The 25959-nt window shown below is 41.7% G+C and overlaps 1 protein-coding gene across 6 annotated transcripts in view; it reads right to left on the bottom strand.

Annotated features, from left to right (window-relative positions):
• The window catches only part of TFDP2 (transcription factor Dp-2), a 167192-nt gene extending 141639 nt beyond the window's left edge, over positions 1-25553 (bottom strand). For 4 of the 6 annotated variants that reach the window (XM_084639460.1, XM_084639455.1, XM_084639458.1 and 1 more), the window contains exon 1: positions 25059-25147. The gene's annotated coding sequence lies outside the window, so the exon portion shown is untranslated. The other 2 variants (XM_084639457.1, XM_084639456.1) reach the window with 2 other exon arrangements.
• Positions 25554-25959: the final 406 nt, after the last annotated feature.

Genomic DNA, 25959 nt, shown 5'->3' with positions numbered 1-25959 from the left:
CCACATTTTCATTCTGGGAAGAATCTGTCTGAATCACATTCTCTGACTGCTGCTGTTCCATGTGCTCAACTACTTTCTCATCTTCCTTTGATAGGATATCAGATACTACAGTAGGAGTAGCAGATTCATCTGCAGCTACTGGATCCCAGAGGTCTTGATCTGATACTAAACTGGGAGGAGTGGTAGATACGCTGGAGGGGAGGGATAGGATACAGAAGGACCTAGACCAATTGGAAGATTGGGCCAAAAGGAATCTGATGAGGTTCAATAAGGATAAGTGCAGGGTCCTGCACTTAGGACGGAAGAACCCAATGCACAGCTACAGACTAGGGACCGAATGGCTAGGCAGCAGTTCTGCAGAAAAGGACCGAGGGGTGACAGTGGACGAGAAGCTGGATATGAGTCAGCAGTGTGCCCTTGTTGCCAAGAAGGCCAATGGCATTTTGGGATGTATAAGTAGGGGCATAGCGAGCAGATCGAGGGACGTGATCGTTCCCCTCTATTAGACATTGGTGAGGCCTCATCTGGAGTACTGTGTCCAGTTTTGGGCCCCACACTTCAAGAAGGATGTGGATAAATTGGAGAGAGTCCAGCGAAGGGCAACAAAAATGATTAGGGGACTGGAACACATGAGTTATGAGGAGAGGCTGAGGGAGCTGGGATTGTTTAGCCTGCAGAAGAGAAGAATGAGGGGGGATTTGATAGCTGCTTTCAACTACCTGAAAGGGGGTTCCAAAGAGGATGGCTCTAGACTGTTCTCAATGGTAGCAGATGACAGAACGAGGAGTAATGGTCTCAAGTTGCAGTGGGGGAGGTTTAGATTGGATATTAGGAAAAACTTTTTCACTAAGAGGGTGGTGAAACACTGGAATGCGTTACCTAGGGAGGTGGTAGAATCTCCTTCCTTAGAGGTTTTTAAGGTCAGGCTTGACAAAGCCCTGGCTGGGATGATTTAACTGGGAATTGGTCCTGCTTCGAGCAGGGGGTTGGACTAGATGACCTTCTGGGGTCCCTTCCAACCCTGATATTCTATGATTCTATGATTTTTGGAAGCAGGCACACTTCTATATCAGCCATACTGGGGAGATCCCATAAATTCCTTACATGGGGGCCAATATGGCTACGGAGCCTGTCAGAACCCCAGTCTGGAAACATGCCCATAGGATGAGGAGATCCAAAAGATCCACAAGGTGGAATAAATCCTGACCTAAGTGGTTGAAACCTAGGCTCTTTGGGTTGTTCGGATCCTCTTCGGATTGCAGATCCGATCTCAGATCCGTAACAGATTTTTTTGTTTTTTTGACAGCAACAGAACCTGAGAACAAGTCAGTCCTTATCTAATAGGTCTTCCTGAAATAAGAGTGTGCAAAGTCTGTTCTATCTCTCCTTACATGCTCTAGATATAAACCTAGAGCAGAGAGCCTTTGCCAAGACATGCTAGTTACTTCACATCATTGTCCAAAGTTGGAAAACTGCCAGACAGGAAAGCACATCTTAAAATCCACTTTCTTCTTTTTTAGATCAGTCATCCTGCATGGAACCAAGCCTTAACCCTAAAATAACTGTAACTCCTCACTCTAACACTATCACTTATCAGTAAAACTATAATAGAAGAACAACTATATTTAAAAAAACAACAACCTATCAAAGCTCCAGGTCCATCAGACCCAGTGAGGTTAATTTACATCTGGTGTTGCAGGTACCATGTTTCCTTTTATAGCCTCACCCTCAGAACATCTGAATGCTAAGGGGTAGGAGAGGGCACACAAATGCTCCTCTGCCAGGCATCGCTTGGAGAAGCTTCCATCATGTAGATTGCATTAGTGGCACACTCTCACAAGCAGGAATATGAAGAGCCTATATATAATGTATTCTTCCTCTCATGGAATAAACTATGGAGTACTGAACATTACCTGAAATAAGTATTGAGCTCCCACATATAGGCGACTACTACCCTGAGTCACCTATGAAAATTTTCAAGAATTTTTATAAAGAAATAGTTCTAAAATTAGAGGCCACTACAAAGAAAAAATTCAGACTGATTACGGATTACTATTGACACACAGCAAGACTAATAAAAATATAAAATTAATTTAAAATATTTACAAAATTAGATTTAAATTAGATATTTATTTAAAAATAGTTTGTTTTTTTAAATAAACCTGTTTAAAATTAAATTTGAAATTGATAACATGTTAAGGCCTAATTTTACTATAATCTAATCTAAATTATATACAAAAAATATTTAGGAGTATGTATTTGCTGCCAAATTTTAAAGAAAGTCAAAACCACTGAACTGGTGAAAATCACCGCCTAAGCACCTGGAACCAGAGGTTGCTAAAATGCTAAACTAGCTTTGGACAGCAGTAGCCTCTTCTGCAGATAGAGAGAATATTTTTTGCAATAGAGCTTATTCAACTCAATGACTAGTTCGTTCAAAGTTGAGACACTGATTGGGAGTTGACAAAAGCAGGAAAGCTTTTCTTCTTCTTCCAGTCTAGATGTGAGACAGCAAGATCTACTAGTTCTAAATTGAAGAACATGGTGACCAGAAAAAAATCAGTTCAATTCATCACCTACACATACTTCTTTTGTTTAATCAATCAGTTTTAAATGTAAAACCTCTTTTGATAAACTGTTTGATAAACATTTTCATATTATCTAGTAAAGTTAAGGTAATTTTATTTAATAAATTCAAATGCTGCTTTTATGCATGTAATTGAATTTGAATTTCCATCCAAATAGAACCTGAAACAAAGCCACCAAGGAGTGGGAGAGCAGTACAGAGCACCAGCTGCCCATTCTCAGTAGCTCCCCTTACTTACGCTCCTCTCTCTCTGCCCCCCCTCCAGTCACAGCAAATTTCCACCCCTCACCCTCTCTCCTTCCATGATGGAGAAAGGAGGGGGCTAGTCCCCCTGGCCTCACTTCATTACACCGCTGGACCTACCTGGGTTCTGGAGTCTACGCTGGTAACTAGGAGGGTAAGTTGTAGAACATCCTAAGGCACTGTGGTCTAACTGCCCCATGTAGACTCTGCTGGTATGAACTAAAAGGTACCTAGTCACCCCAGCCTGTGGCTTGTGGTGACAAATCCAGTCCAAAACCCACAGGAAACCTCTGCTGCTTCACTTTTGAGACCTTGACCGTGTAGTCTGTGCATGTGACTCAGTGCCAGTGGAGAAGAATGTTTATACAAGTGTGTGTGAGCTTGCTGTGACCCAAGGACCTCTTGATGCCAACTGGCAGAGGGCACAAGTGTGCATAAAGGTTACAGGGACCCCCTGGGTCTGGTATTTACATACTAGTTCACCAAAAAGTGTCATGTAAGGTCTCTACTGAAAGCCTGTGTCACACTGGTGGTCATAATCTTGTAAAAATGTATTTGTGGATAATATATAATGATATGTATACACTGGAAATCATGTTCTTAAAGCCTTGAAGTGAAAGGCAGGTCACCCAGACTAACATGTCTTAAAACAGGTTCCACCAGATAGGACACGGGAGACACACTTATCTCCCTGGCTGACCACCGTGCATGTCTTACGAGGGAAGTCTATGTGCATTCTGAGTCAAATGCTAACAAAGACTGGGGGACTTCAGCACGAGAAATTAACAGGAACAATGAACAAAGAGAGGAAGAACAAAGGACTGGTCTAATATAGCTAGGGGTGCAGAGAGATGCCCATGCATCCTTCATCTGGGGAGACAAGTTGCCAGCGGGCTTGGTCTTATGAAAGGAAGGTCTCAGCCATGCTGGTTGAAAAACCTCTTTGAAAAGAACTTCATGTAAATAGTACCTTATTAGACATGAGGGAATTTTGTTAGTTGAGTAAAGTAATAGGATGCATGTTATTTTATATAACCCATTGTTTCTGCAGGACAAGGAGGAGAAAGACACTGGACTAACAGTCCCCACCCCACCCCTGAATTTTGATCATAGGTGGGTTAGGAAAAAAAACCACAAAACACCAACACACAACAAATAGTTGGTGGGTCACCTTAGTGAAAAGGCTGGGAACACTAATCAAGTGTATTGAACTTGCCTACTAAAAATCATGTTTTTCTTAACTGAACAAATTATGTAACAGTTAATTTATGTTGCATTTTTGATAGTTGTGCAAATTATCTATTACATAATTTATGGTTGACAAGTCAGCTGTTTTCCTTAGCAATACTATAAGCACAATGCTACTTTGCAAACAAAGGATTTAGTCTAAAATTATGGTGTTGATTACAGGTAAAATATCACACAAGTGCAAGGCACCAATCTGCACAATATCTCAAAAATAGCTTAATAAAAGTGGCGATTTATTTCCCCCCCCCCCCCAAACATACAGAGTACCAGTAATTTACAGTCAGGCAAGCTGAGATAGACATTTGGAGACAGCATCCCACAAATATAAAATAGAGGTCTTGAAATCTGGAGAGAGCAGAGAACAAGAAGTGCAAGAAACTTTGTCAGATGTTTGAGGAAACAGAGGAGCAACTTCATAGACAGACCGAACATTGTAAAGCTTACTGAAGCTCTGTTCAGCAAATCTGCCATCAAAAGCACCTGACAATGTACCCTAAAGGAGTATTTACAGTGTAACCTGAAAAATGTTAGAATCATACCAAGTTAGAGCCATCTACAGAAATTCTATTTTCCAAGAATATTTGAAAATTACATAAGAGAAAATAAAGAGAAGCTAAAGATTTGGGATCGAATCACCATCGTCACCTGAGACCACTGATGCAGAAAATCAACATATTCACTGTTTTCAGCAAACCACAATGGAAACACGAATTGAAATTAAGTGTACTTCTGTTGGATTGTGGGGCATTGGACTCTGAACTTTAAGACTATTAGCCAAGCAACCTGGGAAACACTGGATAAATACAAAGTTTCCTTTGACCAGATCATTGCAGTTGTATCAGACAACACAACATATATGAAAAAGGCCAGGGCGCAGAACAGAGCATGAAAGCGCATGCGACATGTGTTGTTCACCTAAACCTGGTTGGTGACATGTGGCATAAAAACCTTGAAAAAGGAAATGACGTGGTTGTCGTGAAACAAACATTTACAGCCTACCCTGCATGTAAAGCTTGCTTCTGTATGCATCAAGAAGATGAAGGAAATAGTCCAATTCTTACGTGCTGAAACAGTAGGTTTAACATTGTGTTTCCACTTAGCTCTCACAGAGAACTACATTTCCTTTTTCAAAGAAGAGAGCAATCAATCACTCAAGCAGTTTGGGCGTTGCAGATGTCATCTATTTATTCCAGTTACTAGAAGTCCTTAAACAGATGAATATCTTGCAAAGGTATGAACCACCTACCATTCATACCTTGACAAAATATAAAGAACCTGTGATATGCACATGCATGTGAGTGAAAAGCAGTGCCAAAGAAAGTAAGCATGTAGCGGGCAAAGAAGCACTCCGTAATAGCGCTGAAAAAATGGAAAGATACATGCAGTGAAACTCTACTGCCGCATTTAGTTAGCCTGCAGCAACATTTTTCAATGCTTGTCTAGTATGTGACCCAAATCAAACAAAATATCTCATCACACCTGAGAGAGAAGTGTCTGAGGCTAATACACTTTTTGAAGATAATAGTGTAGCACTGCATGAATACCATGCTTACTTCAAAACTGTCCACGAAATGTGAAGTAACAACTTTTCAGTTTTGGAGAAATCTGAAACGAGATTGAAAACACTTGCCGTGATTGCTCTCTCATGTTTGACTATGCCAGTAAATAGTGCTGATGCAGAAAAATCATTTTCAGCATACAAAAGTGTACTTCAGGATGACCAATGTTCCACCAAGGTATAAAACAAACATCTTATACCAGAATAAACTTAAATATACAACTGTACCATGCACCACATGCCTGTCATTTCCTCTAGTTCTATTTTTAAAAGGGTGTCACTTCATTTCACATCATTATTGTTAAAACCAAATTAAGATAATAAATAATAAAAAGATTCCTTTGCATCTCACTGTGCTTGTAGAGGGAAGGGATTTATGTATATTTTATTTAAGGAAGTACAGATATTTTAATTTTCATAACTGTGACTTTACACATCATTTCTCCTAAACCCATTCATTTTGAGTAAATTTATCATGACTGTTCTGGAATTTTTGATAAAAAATGCCATGACAAATCTGCAGCCCTAGAGATGATGGATCAAACCTCAGGTTGGCTATAATTCTGTCCACTCTAAATTTATTGCTGGGATGATTTTAAGAACCCATACAAGTGAATTAATGAACACTATTCCTGCTACATCTTAAATACTATCCAGTCAAAACTGCCCCCCCAACCCCCAAAATCTAATTTTTGTAACAAAAATCTAAGACCATCAGAAGCATTTCCTAGATTATAGTAGCACTATAGCTCTGCTATAGTTAAGGTTAGGACCAAAATCCTGTATAAAGCTCAGTTGTTCTAAGCGCTCTAAAACCCATACAGTTAATCAGATGCCCTTGAAATTTGGTTCACCACATGGGGTCGTGTGGTATGGCCAGTGTGATCCAAATTTGAGGCCTTTTGACCAATGGTTCACAAGATACAGTCCCCAATTGGGGAGGTGGGGCAGGGTGACCAGATGTCCCGATTTTATAGGGACAGTCCCGATATTTGGGGCTTTTGCTTATATAGGCACCTATTACATTCCACCCCTGTCCCGATTTTTCACACTTGGTATCTGGTCACCTGGGGGTGGGGGGAAGAGGAAGGAGGGGGAAGCAGATTTTCTTAAAGTTGACACATTCTGGATATGTTTTTTTGCTCACAGATAGAGATCAAACCAGCGCTCAGACCGCCGCACCAGATCACCACAACCGAGAACATGGCATCCACCAGCGCTTTGGCGGGGGATATCAAATTAAAATGTTAATTGAAAGAGCGTTTGCTTCTCCAGTTATGTACTCTAAGGGTATGTCTTCACCAGCAATGTTAAAGCGCAGCCGTGGCAGCGCTTTAACGTGGCTGTGCAGTCGCGGCACTAGAGCTGGGGGAGAGCTCTCCCATCTCTGTAAAAAAACCCACCCCCGTGAGGGGAGGAGCTACCAGCACAAGTGCACGGCTCCCAGCGCTGGTGCACTGTCTACATTGCCACTTTACAGGGCTGAAACTTGCAGTGCTCAGGGGGGTGTTTTTTCAGACCCCTGAGCGAGAAAGTTGCAGCGCTGTAAAGTAGCAGTGTAGACAAGACCTTGGGCTTACATGCCTAATCAATTACACTGAGCATGTGTGGAGAGACAAGCTAACTGAGGATGTTATAGTCATTGGATCAAAGCACCACCCCAGGCACTCCGAATTCAAAACCAACCTAGGGCAGAAATCTGAAGTTAGAAAAAGCAGGCATAATGCTCCAATCTGACTCTGCCAAATGGCTGTTTTTTTAAATTAATTTATTTTAGGGAAATTTAATCTGAATAGCAGATGACTATTCAGAAGGCACTGGAACTACTTTTTGAAAAGAAAAACTATACAAGCAAATACTTGCTGGGTGGAGAGGGTGACTGGGTGGAAGGATGGGTGAGAAAGGGGGGGGAAGGGAGTTGGGGAATGAGGTGATGGGGAGGGGATGGTGACATGGGGCAGTGGGAAGGAATTGGTGGGAAATGGGGAGGAGAATGGGGCAGGGGCACCTGTCAACCCACATTCCCCTCCTGTGTGCCACAATCCGGGAGCCTCCAGCTCATCTACCGGGGTGTAATTCCCTTCCCAGCCCCCGATGTGAGACAGATTTCGGGGGGGGGGGGGGGAGGAAGGGGTGTTCTTGTGCCTATCTCCCTACAACATGTGTCTACCATGCTCGGAGATTGCCACAGATGAGCAGGGTATCTAATCAGCTTTTCCCCACAGCCCCCAGCCCAGTCATGTGAGCCAGGTTCTGGAAGAGGCTTGCACTTCTCGGGTGTCTGAAGCCCACTCTCTGCCCCACTGTGTGTTCACCAGGATCTTGGGGACCCTGCCCATCTATGTGGGACTGACCCCAAACCCCGGGGCCCCATGTGAGCCAGGTTGGGAGGATTGGCTTTCTGGGGGTGTCTCTCTCTCCCCTCCTCCCCCATGTGAGTGAGATCCACTGATGTGGAGCAGTTCACACATTTTAGAGCTCTAATTTCAGGCTGCCTTTAGTTCCATGGGGTATTCTCTTTCAGATGAGAACATCTCATTGAGATGAATGTGCCACTTTACACTTCTGAGTATGCTATGCTACTGATGGATGTGCAGAGCCCCTCTCCTCCATTCTCCCTCTAATTTCATACACATAATGGCATTCCAGCTCCGCTTTAGCTAAGGTTGGGAACCCCTTCCTGTTTAAAGGATGACACTTCTTCAGGCTTTAAAACCTGTGCGCTTATACAGATTGTTTTGAAATCTTCTGTGCCTTATTGGAGTGTATGGTAGGGTTAGTGATCCAAACGTGGGGTCATTTGAGCAAGTGGTTCCCAAGATACAGCCACCAGGAGAAAACAATGAAATACTTCATTTTTGTTTAAGTTTCACAAATATGAGCAACTTTGAAGTTTGAAACCATCCTGGGCAGAAATCTGAGAATGAACTGTAAAAATCTGCCTCTGTCAAGATTTTTTTGGAGGCAGGTACGGTGGGTTGTGTTTTTAAAGGACCATAATGTGAGTACAGCAGAATATTCAGAATGAATTGAAACTATTTTTGAAAAGAAAATAAATTACACATTCAAATACTCACTGGGAGGGGATGGGTGATTAGGAGCACAAGAGTACTCCTCACATTTATTATGCGCAAGCAGAATGAAGTCCAGACTGGTAATTATATATAGTTGGTGCTTTAATAGAGCCAATTCAAAATAATTATCAGCGAAATCAATTGGAAGGAAGAATTTAATAAAGAAATGTGAATGATAAATTGAGAATCATTTAAAAACGTCTTTCTAGAGGCCAAAAAAAAAGCTATAATCCCACAACTAAGGAAGGCAGCCATAATGGTTAAAAAACATACCTGGTTTAGAGTGGGAAGTGAAGACAGCTTTAAAATTTTTTTAAAATAATGTATAACAAATGGAAGAAAGGGGAAGTTGATAGTAATATAGAAGCCAGAAGTTAGGAATTGTAGAAAATTGATATGGGAAGTCAAAGGATATGAGGAGAGCAGAGTTAAGGAGAATGAGAAGTTTTTCAAATATATTCAGAACAAAAAGAATTCTGACATGTCCAATACAAGATAGCAATGGTAGCATTATCAATAATAATCCAGAAAAGGCAAACATGTTATGCTCTGTATTTGGCCAAAAAAACCAAACAGATGATATAGTCTCACCATATGGTGATAACACTATTTCCATTCCACTAGTATCTCTAGAGGATACAAAAAGAGGCTACTGAAGTTAGACATTTTTAAATCAGCACACCCAAATAACTTGCATCCAAGAGTTTATAAAGAGCTGGTTGAGGAGCTCACTGGACCATTCATGCTGATTTTTAAAAATCTTGGAGTGCTAAGAAAGCTCCAGAAGACTGGCAGAAAGCTAACATGCCAACGTTTGAAAAGGGTAAACAGGATGATCCAGGTAATTACAGGCCTGTCAGGCTGACATGGATCCCAGGCAAGATAATGGATTAAAAAACAAAACAAAAACACAAACACCCTAGAACGATATAGAATTAACATAACATACATTAAATGGATTAAAAGTTGGCTAATGGATAGGTCTCAAAATATAACTGTCAATGGGAAATCATCATAGAGTGGGTGTGTTTTCAGTTGGGTCCTGCAGGGATCAGTTCTTGGCCCTCACTATTTAACATTGTTATCAATGACCTGGAAGAAAACACAAAATCATCACTGATAAAGTCTGCGAATGACAACATTTGGAGGAGTGATAAATAATGAAGAGGACAGGTCACTGATTCAAAGCCATCTGGATCTCTTGGTAAACAAGGGTGCAGGCAACAATATGCATTTTAATATGGCTAAATGTAAACATATGCATCTTGGAACAAAGAATGTAGGCCATACTCACACGATGGGGCAATCTACTGTTGGAAGCAGTGATTCTGAAAGAGATTTGGGGGTTGTGGTGGATAATCAGCTGACCACGAGCTCCCAGCGTGATACTGCGGCCAAAAGAGCTAATACAATCCTGGGACACATAAACAGGGGAATCTTAAGGAGGAGCAGATATGTTATTTTACCTCTGTATTTGGCACTGGTGTGACTACTGCTGAAATACTGTCAAGGAGGATGTTGATAAATTGGAGAGGACTCAGAAGAGCCACAAGAATGATTAAAGGATTAGAAAACACACCTTATGACGACAGACTCCAAGAGTTCAATCTATTTGCCTTAACACAGAAGGTTAAGTGGTGACTTGATTACAGTCTATCATTATTTAATAATGAGCTCTTCAATCTAGCAGAAAAAAGGTACAACATGAGTCAATGCTGGAATTTGAACTGTTTGAATTTGAACTAGAATTTGAACAGCCACAACTGTTTTTCCGCATATAAAAGCCAGAGCCTGGTGTTAAGGGGTAACAAGCAGGGCAATTACCTGGGGTCCCATGCCACAGGGGGCCCCGTGCAGCTAAGTTGCTCAGGTTTTGGCTTCAGCCTTGGGTGATGGCGCTCTGGGCCCCAGGTTTCAGCACTGCATGGCTTTGGCTTTCTGCCCTGGGCCCCGGAGAGTCTAACATCAGCACTGCTTATTGGACCCCCTGAGACCTGCTCATGGCCCCGCCAGGGGCCCCCAGACCCCTGGTTGAGAACTGCTGGTCTAGGAATTATTTTGAGAAAGTGCTATGGCCTGGGTTACTCAGGAGATCAGACTATATGATCACAATGGTCCCTTCTGGCCATGGAATTTATGTATCTATGAGTAGGTGGGGTTTGGGGTATTAGGGAGAGGGAGATAAATGGGAATGGTTGGTAGGTGGAGGGGGATAGGGATTAGGGAAGTGGTGGGAGAATGTGAGGGGCAGATGAAGTTAGGGGTTTATAGAAGGCTGGTCAGCCCTGAATTATCCCCTTCTGTGTGTGCTGGGATCTGGGGGAGCCCTACCCCTCCCTCTACAGGGTTCTGAGCTCTGCGCCTTGTGTTTCTTGGTATCTGGGGCACCTTGCTCTCCTGGGGGATGTGAAGCCCCTCTCCCTGCTCCTCCATATGAGCTGGGATCTTGGGGGGAGAAAGGACCTGATGATAACAAAAAATTAAACATCTGTAATCCAGAAAATGAATAGCTAATATGCACACCAACCTTGCATGTTGTGTGGGTCCTGGCCACTGTGTGTGGAGAAGGGGCTTGGTGTGGAGGAGGAGCAGACTGGGTGGACAGTGGGCATGGCTTGGGAAGCCTGGCTGAAGCAGAGGCAGCAGTCCAAGCTGGGGGTGGGTACTGGGAATGATGGGCCCAGCTCAGGCTATATAACCAAGATAGCATGCAGCCCTCCAGTAAGCTGCTGCCTGTGATGTGTATGTAGCAGCACACACATATAGCAAAGTAGACAGCAAAGAACAACAACTTCCATGTCAATGGCTTCTACAGAGCAAACTAACGGCTTAATAGAATGAGAAGGGGAGCTGGAAATTTTGGTGGGGGGGGTACATGTTTTGGGGAATTGTGGGGCAAGGGGTAAAGGGAGACATATACCAGTCTTCTCGCTCATGCTTAAAAAGACTGTAATCACCATGTAATAAAAAACTGTCAAGTTTTGGGACACACACAGACCATGGATGAGATCTCTCTCACTGGCGCTCTTAGCAACTGTATATTGCAAACATTTCAAAAGCACGATCATATCCCCATTCTACTATCACAAAAAGTAAAGGGGGAGGAAAGGAGCATTCAGGAATCACACAGCAACTGTATGGCTTAGTGGAATGACCCTTGGACTGGGACTATTCTTAGCTATGCCACTGGTTGGGCAAGTCACATCACCTCTATTTGCCTCGGTTTCACTTCTGTAAAATGGGGATGATGTACAATTCTTTGAGATTTACTGATGAAAAGCACTATATAAAAACTAGGTCTTTTGATTATTACCTAGCCACTGTAACATATCAACTGCAAACCTAGGAAAGAAGTACAACTGCAAAAATGACCTTTGACTCCCACCAACACACGTTTCTCTTTAAAAAACTAGGAAATTAAATGGCAAAAAACGTTTGTTAAGATAGAGTTAAGGTTGCCCAATGATAGCTCAGACTCTTCCAGAATGTCCAGTTTGGCAAAACTCAGGATTCTGTAAACCAGGAAATACAGAGTTAGGGTAAATGTCCATACAACCTTAACTCTGCCCTCTTTGAGCAATTCCGCAGAACATCTATACCACACATAGTTCACACACTGCCTTTTCACTGTAGTGGCCAAACATTACTTGCACTTGCTCTATGCTCAGACAGAGTCTACTCCCCCAACAGAATACCACACTCATACAATTTAACTACTTTATCTTGTTTTACAACCCCATGAAACTTGCACACAGGATATCACCTGAACCTATACTTTCCCCTACCCAACACTAAATCCACAGACTGCTCTCATATTCCACCTCACTACTGACAATATTCATGGCAAGAAGATCCCAGTGCCTTGGTACTAGCACTATCTATCCAATTTTGCATTGAAATGATGCACCCTGGAACCTCAAGATACATGTGCACATCTTTGCTTTGATAGCACACATCACAGGAGACGGGGACACACTCAGATCCAGATTTCCTCATATCACAATCATCATAGTTCTATGACGTTCTTCAGGCAAATCCTGGATCACCTCTTATCACAATCAAAGGTCTTCCAAGCTGCCCCAGTTTATTCCTCCACCATTCAATACAGCTACACCTAACTCTGTGAATGCAGCTGAGAGCATGCAAATAATTCCCAAAGGCTATTGCCAGCTCCAGGAGGGCACAGTTAAGGTTGTATGGGCATTTACCTTAACTCTGTACTTCCTCATTTTTAGAATTTTGCTGAATTCAATGTTCTTAAAGGGCACAAGCTATCACCAGGCAACTTTAACTCTGCATTAATGAAGTTTTTTTGCCATTTAATACCCGGGCTTTGGAGCAGAGCCCGGAGCTGGAGTGTGGAGCAGCTCCGGAGCTGTGGAGCTGCAGGTTTTTGCCTGGAGCTGGAGCAGAGCTCCAAAGCCCTGTTTAACAAATAAACACTCCCTTGTAGTATCTGCAACACAAATGCTGCAGCCATGTGCTAGTGCATCAAATCCAGGAACTGAAAGCAACAAAAATAAACTAGTCTATTTTCACTGCCCAAGTTGAGAGAAAAGCAATGAGTAATCAGTATAAATGATGAAAACTAAAGCTAGATTTTAAAAAGTTACTTGGCTTAAACAATATAAGGAACTCAGGAAAAGGAATAGGTATATACATAGATCGATTCTCTAAGTGCTTCATTTTAAAGTAAGGGAAATCTCAGATTTGATTTGATATCGGGAATCATCGAATATCAGTAATGACTCCAATTCAGATTTCCTACCAAAATAGCAACACAACCACTAGTCCTCTAATAGAGACCATTAACTTTGTAAATAAAAGGAAAACAACCTTTGTGGTGATGTAACAGAACACAAACAGCATTTAATATGATCAGTTTAGCACAAAATTTTTGAAACCAAAAATGTTTGCTGATCAGTGATAGTCCCTTATAATCAACAATTCAGAATGCTGGCATATTAAATTTTAAAATCACAGCTCAAATTATGAGAAGATTTAGAAACAAACATTGCAAAAACGTTACTAAGTTCACTTCATAACTAAAGATGATGGGTAAATAAGTGGGTCTACTAAACTAGGAACTAATGCAGATATCTTTCATACATTTTATTCATATATGTTTGGAGTCTGTACGAAATTCAAATTTAAAATTCAATAACTTCATCAGGGATAAATTTCAACCCAAGGGCAAAGGATCTATCCAAAGTCCTCTGAACCATGAACTTGTATTAGATATATGTTGTTTTGGGGGAGGGGCGGGGGGGGGAAGGGGATGGCTGCATACATAAAAACAAAACTGCCATGTCAGAGCACCTCTATACACTTTGCAGTGTGCGAAGTGGGGGCTCTGCAAAGGCCTCATTGGACAATACAGAGAATATCATTGGTGACAATGTGGAGGTGGAACTACTGGATCTGTGACTGTGAAGGTACAATGATTCCAAATGACTCCTGCATAAAGTATGGAGAGGCTGTAGCCATCAGGCTACAACCACAGTAATGGAGAGATTGTACTGTATTCCTACATCATGTGTTAAAATTTGGGATGGAAGTGCCCGTTCTCTTCCTAATCCCTGTTTCAGCCCCACCATTGACCCCTTACCCCTGCTATTCCAAGTACAAAGTCTTGGATCCTATGCAAGGGAGATGGATGGATGTGCTTTCACCTCAAGTGAAATTTTTCTGTATTTGATGGGCAACCTGCTTTCTGTGAAATTCAAAAGTCTTTCTGATCTGATATACATAAGGCTACAAAGGGATACAATTGCCAAGCATATTTAGTCTGCTTAGAGATAATTTTATTAGTGAAATGAACTACTGATAATTTCTCAAAGATTAAGTTGTATCAAATTTAGTGATCCAGGAGATTTTATCCAAAAAAACTCTACTACAGTCTTGTTACCAACCTCTATGCCAGTAAAAACAGTTGGTATTCTTCCAGCTTTATGAACACATTCTGTCAAGCTCAAGAAGCCAAACTTTGTGATCTCACCATCTGCCATGACCTCTTGTCAGTTTCAGACAAAAGAACCCATGCAGATGGTCTCAAAATGTAGGTTCTTTCTTATTCCCAGTTACTACTTGACAGCTTGCATCAAACAGATAGCAAAATGCAAAACTTGACTTTGTTCTCTCACTGGGTTTCTGATGAAATTATACAAAGATGGATTTGGAGGCCCGGTCCTATGGCATGGAAAATGTGCCTCGTAGATTAAGTATCTTTCTCCAGAATGTAAAGCTTTTCTTTCTAAAAAAAACAACCACCACAATTTGTTCACCTTGGGGTTACACACAATTTACCTCACTGCTCTCGTTAAAGCAAGTCGACAGCTGAACAATACACTAAGCAATAGAAATACCAGGGCAACAAAGTCCAGTTATGATCACAAACACGGAACACATTCAAAATCCAAAAAATTATTAATTTAGTTAAAAGATAGCTACGTCCAATTCTGATTTATCCAGTGAGATAGATTAAAAAAAAACCCACAACCTAACCCAATCTTCTCTGCAGCTTAAAAAGACTAATCTATTCTAAAATTTCATTCATATTAGAGCTTTGACATATAATTCATTTATTGGAAACAGACAACACAAGTTACAGAATGTGTTTTTCTGCAGAACAATATTTAGTTCTCCAGAAATTGATTTGTCCTTAAAGTTGATTGTTCTAAAGACTCATTTTTACACAATAGCATAATAAGCTTCTGGTAAACAAGTCTATTAAACAAAAACCTCCGGAAACTAAAGAGAGCCTCTTACACTGGAAAACAGACTATTTCATTCCTATATCCATGTTTGAGCAAACTTCAGTTTTAATTTCTTTCTCTCCCAATTTTTTTCATTGGCACCTCAAGACACTTTACCTCCAAAACAAATGAGCACCAACAGATGAATTCCGCTGTGCTCCTAAATACCACCCATCACCTCCCACATACTGCAAGTCTTCCAAGCGTCAGTGCTGTTATTATGCCAGTATTATACTGTCACACAAGACAACAAAATAATGCAACTGGGCCCTCTAGTTGTTGGATAGCTTTTTTAGAATTTAAGCCATCACTTTTACTGTATTTCATTAGATGGTATTTGGACATGATCATGTGGGTAAACTAAAAAAAAATTGTATTTTATTTTTTTTTAATCACAGAAAAAAAATCCATTCCTAACAATCTATTTAAGTGAGGCAGCTAGTAGATCTTATGTCTACTGCAATGTAAAAATTATTTTACACTCCATGTGCCACTCTTCCTTTCTGAAGATATTGTTGAGCTGCTCCTAGTTATATGGAAAATTGACCTATACAGTGCACATATTCATTTTGAAAGACAGAATAAATTATATGTACATCTATCCCTAGAATTAATGTTAGGGTTCAGCGCAGTGTAGAACAAGATTAGGTTTCATAAGGCTGCCGGGTAACAGAAAGGTTCCTTGATTAATCAGTACAAGCTCAGTTTTAAAGCTACTAATTTATGCATAGTGGCAAAATGGATTAGACCACCTGTTGCACATATGCTACTAAACTGTGTCTCGGTTTTCAGACCAGGTTCTTAATTGCTCCAAGTGTTCACCAGAATTTTTTCTTCCACAGGAATAAGTGTATTGCCATCTTGTTTCTACAAATCTTACAAATACATTTTAGTATCCAATTCCTATTAGACGTTATTCTCAGATTTTGTAAAAACAAAGCCTCTGTTGAAAATATTACTGATCATTAATCAAATTATACAGTTTAAAAAATGAAGATTTGGTATTACAGAAACAGAAATTCAAATTTGTTAGCAAACAAAAATATAAGTGGGGACTTCTTACTTTGGAATTTCTATTAATTATTCTGTGATCCTCTTATGTGATGCAACAAATTACCCATGTATTTGATAATAGGTTGTATTAAAGATAATTTGAACAGACTTTGAATTTATTGTTTGTACATATATTACAGATATGTTACTTTGTTTCTGTTCTATTTTTTTAGAACATTCCAAGTGTATAAAATATTTCTATGATATTTTTGTTTGTTACCTTTCTTTAATAAAGCTCCTTAAATAAATGATCATAAAAAGTTTAAGAATGTGTTTAATAAATAAGATAGAATATGAAACAAAACCAACATAGATGGCTATCACAGAGGCCAATATCTATTTTAAAATAAAAATGGAACAAATGAGTGTTTAAGTCTCAAAATAAACTTCCGTGTGAAATCATTTCAACAGATGGCTGGATATGAGGGACTGCAGGTACTAGAACCTTTCTCTGCTTTCCCCACCCAGTAATTCCACTAACGAATATAACTCCACTAACCCTTGTCCTGTTGCCAATCTTACACTATACAAATGCAGCAGTGAATACATTAAACAGCATTGTCACCATAAACAGAAAAATACAGGAACAGTCTTAAAGGTTTAGCCTTTGGCAAGCTAGAACCAGCAATGGGGTGTGGATGTGAGAAATCAGTCAACAAGGGGTAAAACAGTATGCTTAGCATACTGAGTGGGGGCAGAACTATAGGGTCAGACTAAGCACATTGGACTACTCCTCTGCTTCTCTGAATCTATCAGACAATCCTCATTCTGGGATCTTGGCTTCCTAGGGTGAGACTAGCAGAACTTCCAGTTCAGATATTTTCAACTGGACCTCTAGGGAAACAGTGTAGAATACAAGCCTAGCACCCCCTCACCTCTCTGCAGGGGACAGATATACATAGGCCCTCCAAATATTCTAGTCAGTTCCTTTGACTGAATGGGGGGCAAAGCACCTCAGGAAATAAACCCATTCAAAAAGGACAAAACCAAAAATTTAAGATTTTAAAACCAAAAATAGTTTTGTTTGGATGCTTGCACATACACACACAAACACAGGATCACTAAAACACTGAATATTTTCAGAGAAGCTGATTTACAAGTAAGCCATTTTCCTTCTTCCCTGCATTTATTAATGTACTTTAGGGAATTATTTGTTTATTGGGGTACATAGGTTTCCTGTTCTGGTTTTTTTAAACTAGTAGTACTATCCCTTTTTCTTTACTATAGGTGAACTAGTCACCCTGTAGCAAGGCGCTGCCATGTCCTCCTCGCTTCTGTCCCTTCTATGCCCACAAACCAGCAAGAGACCTCTGTGTTGGTGCAATCACCTGTGCTCTTTATTTACAGTATATTTTCCCACCACCTTCTAGCTACAAACAGTAGTAGAGCCACAGGGACTACTAGCTCCCACAGCCAGAAGAGAAGAGCTACCATTCCCTCTAATTCTCTGGCTCCTCCCTTACCTTCTCCTCCCTGGTTTCTTTCCTGCCAGCCTTTATGTAGCCCCTCACTAATGAGGTCAGCAGTGGTTCCGTTTGCCAATCAGGCCTGGGCTTACTTAGCCAGCTCCAATTCCCCTTTCTTGATTGGAGCTGGCATGACAGAGTCCTAGCTCAGATTTCCGTAGCCAGCACCCTATCACACACCCCAAACCTGCTTTGACCAAATAAATGAGGACAAAATGGAGGGGTCTGCTGGAACAGCCTCTGGGAAAACAGAAGGAAAAACTGCTCAACCAGACACTTCAAGGAAGAGGAAAATGTGAGCACTAGTGTTTTAGAACTGCTGAGCCATATAAGAGAGGAAGGACTATGCTGAGGGAATAGGAGAAAGAATTCATCCCCTGAAGCAACATGCTCAAACACTCCAGAGTAAAAGGGGCAAACTAGGGTCGGACAGAGCTTGGAGAAAGAAGGCTCACACATACACCTCCACTGCAGCTAGCCCCACATTCCATGGAGGTGGATGCATCTGCCCTGTACCTGTTAGGAAGTGTGCAGCTGGCAGGTCCCAGGTAACGACCCTAGATGAAGGAGGGGCAGACTGGACTGTGGAGAGCATGAGACACCAAGTGAGACAACTCCCTTTCATCTTGGAAGATGTACAGTCAGCATTTTTAACAGAAAATTTGATAAACCTGAATTCTGCAATGATAAAAATATTAATTAAAAGAGCTGTGCTGGTCAGAAAAAGGGAGCACACCCAAAATACCTAGAAACAGACTGACCTAATTCGCAAAAAGAAAAGGAGTACTTGTGGCACCTTAGAGACTAACCAATTTATTTGAGCATGAGCTTTCGTGAGCTACATAGTGAGCTGTAGCTCACGAAAGCTCATGCTCAAATAAATTGGTTAGTCTCTAAGGTGCCACAAGTACTCCTTTTCTTTTTGCGAATACAGACTAACACGGCTGTTACTCTGAAAACTGACCTAATTGAATCACATGGTAAACTAAAGGAGCCCAAAAGTCGAGATCTGTGGAGACTCAAGGAGAAATATATATTTTTTCTCTATAAAATAAAGGAGTAACTGGAGCAGTACCATGAGAAATGTACTGTATCTCTCTGTTACGTAGCAAGTGAATTGCATAGGATATCTGGGATTTGGGGGGGGGGGGGGTTCAGTGCCAAAGTTGGAGCCTACTGTTCAAATTAAGGAGCCACCTGCAATCTGAGATAAGACATAACACTGAAAGAAAAGTGACATGCAAAGGCAGTGCTACAAAACTTACATTCAAGTCCACCAATTCCTATTACCTGATGTTAAAAAAAAAACTTTGAGAGACCATGTGAGGTTCCTTTTGTAAACTGTCACATAAGCAGAAGAGAGTATACTAAAACACAACTACTAGCAGAGCATTCTTCATTTTTCCCCTCATAGTATGGGCCAGACTTCCCTCCTCTCAATCATTAGGACCCCAACCCCACCTATGAGTGTTCAGTTAGGATTCTCCTGGTACCTACAGTAACTGCTCACATGGAAAAATAAGGATATAAAGAAATTATTTCATATGGTCACAGCTTTAAAGCATCATGATAGAAATTTCATTCACTAGTTTATAAATTCATCTGATTAAGATAACACATGGGAATTTACAGGTATTACTTTAATTACTGGAGGATACCCTCACTCTTATTTAAGGCCCCACTCCTACCTATCATGTATATACAAAAAATGATTGAACTGGAGCTAGTGAGACTACTCAAATGTATAAAAGGTTTCATGGGCAAGGCCTAAGTGATTTCCGTGTGTAGTGTGTACTCTCCAACAAAAAGAATTCTAATTCTTGGTATTTAAGAACAACCCATCAACTTTTGTATATCTTGTATAGCGATTAAAAATAGTCTTTTGCTAACTTGGTTTGAATCCCTACTATGATACTCAATACTAAATGCTGAGTAGTTGTTATAGCATTTACTTGGTAGCAAACACTAAGTTGTTCTACAGAACTAGGTCACCAACTAGCAGAAGCAGAAATCTACTTTGAAAGTCAGTTTCAGTAGTTAACTGACAGTCTATAGTAATTAGCAAGTTTCTGCACAGAACAGGCTGGCCCTAATAATGACATGTTTAAATTGGGGATGGTTCAGTCACTATACTAACAGGTGGCCCTTGACAGCTGGCATACTTGCTTTCAGTCACTCTTATTACAGGCACACACAGTACCTTTTGAATTCATTTTCTTTATTAAATGGTAATTAATTAGGAAAGATTTCAGAACTAATTTCAGCAAGCTCTAAACTCAGAACTGTCATGGTGAACATTTCTTCTATGAAGTGTGTTCTTAAAGTCCGAGAGTTTCTTATTACCAATAGCTAACTCTCTATTTGACCAAATGAAAGTTAGTTCCATCCCTTTTTCATTGAAGAGCTACACTTATCTCACAAGAATTAAAAGATGCCCTATTAGAAAGCTTTGCACCACAGTAGAAGCTGGCCCAAAACCAAGGGTCATTAGATATTTATGTACTGATCTTGTAACATAAATTGAGATAAGTGTTTAGTTTCATTTTCTTAGATTGTACTTCTTGCAAAAGTTCTGTATCTGTAATAGTGGAAGGGGTATATAATCCTGAATTTGAAGTAGCTGAAAATGATTTGACTGATCATCAACCTACTACAAGTAGCCAGAAACTGATATTTCAGCAAAAATTATGGAATGAGGCAGTGCTAAGTGAGCTTTCATTGTTTTATCTTCTTCCAACATAGCTGTCCTGTGCGTTTTTCAAGATGAAGTTCAGTTCTTATTCCACTCTTACTAATGGATACAGCCATAAAAATGTAGAACAGCTACCAATACTGCTAGTCTAAAGAAGTTCAGCACTATAAAATTGCCATGCCATAATACACACCACCTTTTCATGGGATTGCAGAACACAAATTGCTTGCTTTTGAGACCCCCTTAAGAACAATTTAAACAAAGTATCAACGTGGATTTAATTTTCTTACAGTAACCCCCAAAGTACTTTAGTTTATTTTCATTTAATTACTTACGTAAACTTTAGGATAGGTGTATTTGAAAGCAAGATGGATTTAGGTAGCTTGTTGGCTTTGTACCAGCCTTGTCTGAGACCTAAGTCCAAGAACACATTATCATTTCCTGGCACCAGACCAGAGGGAGCAAAGTTGATAATCTCTGTAAGACTGTTAACCCACCTACAGATCTGCTCACTTATTCTCTATTGACTACATTTGTAGGACTTTACTACTAGCTGGTAGGATAAGATTTTTCCTCTAAACAGTGTACAACAAAAAAAGCTAGAAGCACATATAAAAAGCAAATCAAATTAATGGAATTGCAGAGCATTAAAGAAAAACAAAGAACACTGTTTTAAGGCAGTATTGTATGAATAAGACAACTATGGTTAACTCCTGCCAATTGAACTACACAGGCTAAAGCTAAAAGGCCACATTCTGCTTCAAGATGACACACAATTAAGATTTCTATAAAACGCAGCATGGATAAACAGCTCTCTTTTCCCAGCTATATCACACCACTATTTTCTCTTCTTGAATTTGGTGCACATCTCCAGAAACTTGCTTTGTACTGTAAGGTTCACTTATGCAGCTCACCATCATAGGGTGTCATGCATGTTCTTTTGCTGCTCCTGTAAATAGGCTCTCATAGCTTAAGCAGCAGAAATAAACTGGAAAAGATATTGTCTGTTCTACTCTGTGTCAGCTCTTAACTGTGCACCTGGACAAAAATGCTGTTCTGGATATGATTCTCACATACACCTATTTCCAACACGCAAAGTGGGAAAATATGAGGTACTTCTAGAAAATTAACACCATTTGTCTTACTATATTATGCACTTTTCCCCAACTGATCCGTCTGGGTTAACCTCTTAGAGGTAGACAACACTTCATAGCCTGAACTCAAACAAGCTTCTACACACAACACTAAACTCACCTGGATCAGAACTTGCAGTACTTTCAGCAACGGGCTTTTGCTGAGCAAACAATTACAAATTTCCTCTTTGCAAACCTGCCACAAAAAGGGTTCACTGAAGACTACAATGAGATGACAGAACTAATTTCACATGCAGACTAAACTAGATTTGAACTAAAGGTTCTAAAAGTGAAAAACTGGTGCAATAAGTCAATGTGACACTTTATTCCTCATATTGAAGAGATTTACACTTTAATATCTAAAGAATGTTACTCAAAAACAATCAGTTTTACAACTTTATGTAAAAAATACATAATTCAAAAATAATTTGGTCCTGTTCTTCCTGGTAGCCGTTTGCATCAAAGGGATCCAGTGTGTACAGTATGCCAGATAATGTAGTGAGAATTACTGCCCACCTTAACTAACAAGTAGTGATAACAGTTGAACAGAAGGCTCAGACAAGTAGTACATCTATTCATGTTAAATTACTTTCTGTAGCTATATGAAGTTAACTGTGTCCACTGAAGGTTAACTTGAGTCAAACTGCTCCTTTTCATTCTTTATAGTACAACAATGATTTTTGCACACACACACAGGAAACAGTTATAAGAGAACCATAAGGGTTTTTACAGAAAAATACAAGATTTCTCTCAGAAGTTTGTCTGTACAAGACAGTGCCCACTAATAACAAAATAGGAGTCACTTTTAAGAATTAATTCCCAGTTTTCCCCTCTTTCTTTAGGGTAGGCCTAAATCACCTGACCTATTATTCTAGGTCTCTTTTAGAGATAATGTTTCACGTTTAACAAGAGAAACTGTCTTGGGAGGAGGAGATATTTCAGTACATTTTTCTTGCAGCTACCTCTCCTGTCATCTTTTCTTTCCTGTTATCTAATTTCTCTCTTCCTTTCCCAACTCTATCAAAACTTCCGCAAGATATTGCATCAGGGGCACCGGAACAGGGGTGAGAGGGAGGAGGGCCATGGCCCCCCTGACTTTTTACTGGCCATAAGGGTGAGCACCACGGGGAGGGGTGGAGAGAAGCAAGCGGGGGCCAGTGCCTTGGGGGAAAAGAGACAGCATGAGGAGATGAGGCCTTGGGGGGGAAGGGGTAGCACGAGTGGGTGAGGCCACAGTTCGGGCATCTGTGCCCGCCCACACTTTTAGGGCGCTTTCACTGCTCCTGTATTTCACTGAACATACAATATTCTAAACAACATATTTCTGAAGTTGCAAGTACCTGTGTTTATATACACAAATATCTGAACTGTAAAATACATTTTCTCATTTGTATCATAACAGTATCAATAAATCATCAGTGACTTCCATTCCCATAAAACTGACATGATTTCAATATAAAATATTAGTATATTACTATGTGATCAAGTGGATTAGCAGCCATAAACTGATGTAAAAGGATTAACCTGATTTAATTCACTTTAACCACATAAGTATATACTGGCATACAAACAAATTTTTATCAAGCCATACATCAAACCAATTCATAGTTTGAAATTTCTTTAATAGACAGGACAGATAATATATGACCTGGTCATTTACAGACAGTATTATTCTCCAGTTGCTATTAAAAAATTGAGATGCTTTAAAAAACATTTAATTCCAGCATTGTTAAGACTAGCCCAGTAATCAATGCTTCTCTCTCCCTTTTATATTTCTATAAAAGTTTCTATTAAATTGGCTTAACATTTATAAGAGTTGCCAGATAGGATTCAGGCTCTGGTTTTGCCATTCTATATAACAAATAAGCATAGCAAGAGACTATGGAAGCTCACTCTTTAATATTATCTCCCAATCCCTTCTCACGAGTACAACAGATATCAATATGAACAGTACAACTGAAGATTTCAATAAAGTTAAAAACAGATACACAAAGTAAAGGTGGGGGAGGGAGGGGAGATATGTGGTTTGCTGATTCTACATTATATTTTCAGCATTATTTCTAGATTATTGACTAAAGTTTACATTGTGAAACGTAAAGTCTATATTCACCTCCACCTCCCTTACGCCTTTAAAAGAAGAATTATGGGCCTTCCTAGTGACCTCAAATGTGAAATATGGGACTCTTTCTGCTCTCATTTCCTACCTTTTGACTACCTATCCCCCACCAAAAAAAAAAAAAAAAATAAGAAACCAGCCGCAGGTCCACGAGTGGCCCAGAACGTTTTTCAGAGTGTTGCATAAATTTATAGTGCTAAACATCTTAACTTTGTGCTGCACATCAGAAGTTAGCTGTTAAGGGTTTGTTGTTGTTTTTTTTTAATGGAACTGATAGGAACTAAACTGCCAGGGAGAACACAGCCTTGCTATAAAGTGAATTAAACACCGAACTGCCACACTGCTAGAAGGACCAAATATATATAGAACGCTACTGAGCCACCCCTCACCCTCCCCTCCCCTCCTCCCCCAGAAACTCGTTCCTATCTCCCTGGGAAAGAGACGGGTCTGAGGAGACTGGGGAAGATACCAATTACAACACACACGCGGCCACTTCTATGACCTCCAGCTAGGTTTCAAGCAGTGGCGGAGAAGCCCCAGTGAGACAGACAGGGCGGCTGTCACACGGCACTACCCAACTCCAGACACAGGCCTGCGTGCCGGGCACGCCAAGCACAGCGGGCCACCTTGCTAAGGCAGTGAAAGGGGACCGTGGCTCACAGGTGTCAGACACCAGAGCCTGTCTCCAGGGCTCTCGGCGGGGAGGTGAATCCCCGTGACAGTGGCCCCACGTCAGGGAGCCGGGCAGGCCCCCAGGGAGAAGGGCAATACGGCGGTTAGCCCCCGTGCACGGTTGGGGCGGGGAGGGAGACATCACAGCCGGGGACTGAGCGGGGCTGCCCCCTACGCAGCAGCTCAGCGCGCTCTTCCGCCCCGTGCCTCCACAGGCCCCGGGGGCGGAGCGGGCTCGGCCTGGCCAGCACCAGAGCCAAGACAAGGAGCCGACGACGGCTCCTCCCTCGCCAGCTGCTGTAGCAGTTAGCCGGCCACCTGGCAGCTGCTCCGCCCGGCCCCAAGGAGAGAGAGGCGCCCCCTGGCCGCCTCTGCGTTGCCGCTGGCGCCGGCGCCACCTGAGAGGGTGCACCGAGAACCAACGACCCTCGACGCACCGAGTCCCAACCACCCCAGCTCACCGTGCCTCCAGCCCGGCCCACTCTCCGGCTCGCTCCACAGCCGCACCGAGCCCGTGTCCCTCTCCCCCGCACAAGCTTGGCGGCGTCTGACAACTGCGTTCTCCCATTGGCCACCCCTCCGCGTGAGGTTAGGCGCCGCCATCCGCCCATTGGCGCGGCCCCGTGTGTACACAACCCGCCCGCCAATCCGAGAGACAGCCGGGGAAGGGGCGGGGCACAGACCGAGCTAGTTCTAGAGGGTCGTGCTGGGTACGAGCCGGGCTTTCCTATCGCGGCCGCGTTAACCCTGAGCCCGCCCTGGTCCCGGCGCGAGGGGGGAGCTGCGGTGCCGGGGTGGCCCGGCTCCCTCTCCCCGCGCTCACACAAGGGGAGGGGGCGCTACCTCTTAGCAGGACTGACATCCACCGCCAGCCCGAGGGGTGGCTGACGCTCAGCCAGGACTCACCACGCCTACACTGGTGGGAGACAGACTCACCCAGGACTGGCTGCTCCCCCGCGGGGCGGATACCAGACTTTTAACCGTCTCTCCCCCGTCACACCCCCCCCAAGGGGGAGGAGCGGAGACATTATCTCCCATGATGCCCAGTGCGTGGATGGCCGGAAGGAACAGAGCTGGTGGAGGAGGTGGACATCTCCAGTTCATGGCCCCGCTGCGGGCAGATGAGAAGGAGGCCCTGTCCCCAGAGACTCACCCCATCACACTGGCTGAAGTACTTAGGGAACTATTTTGGCATGGAGACATCAAACTACCCTATTAATCCAATACAGCCCTTTAGTGAAACCGTGCAGGGCAGGATGCCTGGAGGTTGGCTAGTTCATTACATAGTTTATAATGACATTGGTCATAGTCACAAACTAATATTACATTCATATTTTGACATACATGTGCTAAGGCTGAAGG

Source organism: Lepidochelys olivacea (genome assembly GCF_965140295.1).
Source record: "Lepidochelys olivacea isolate rLepOli2 genome assembly, chromosome: 9".
Classification (NCBI taxonomy): domain Eukaryota; kingdom Metazoa; phylum Chordata; order Testudines; family Cheloniidae; genus Lepidochelys; species Lepidochelys olivacea.
Note: the sequence above shows the minus strand (reverse complement) of the source record. Positions and strands in the feature narration are given on the sequence as shown.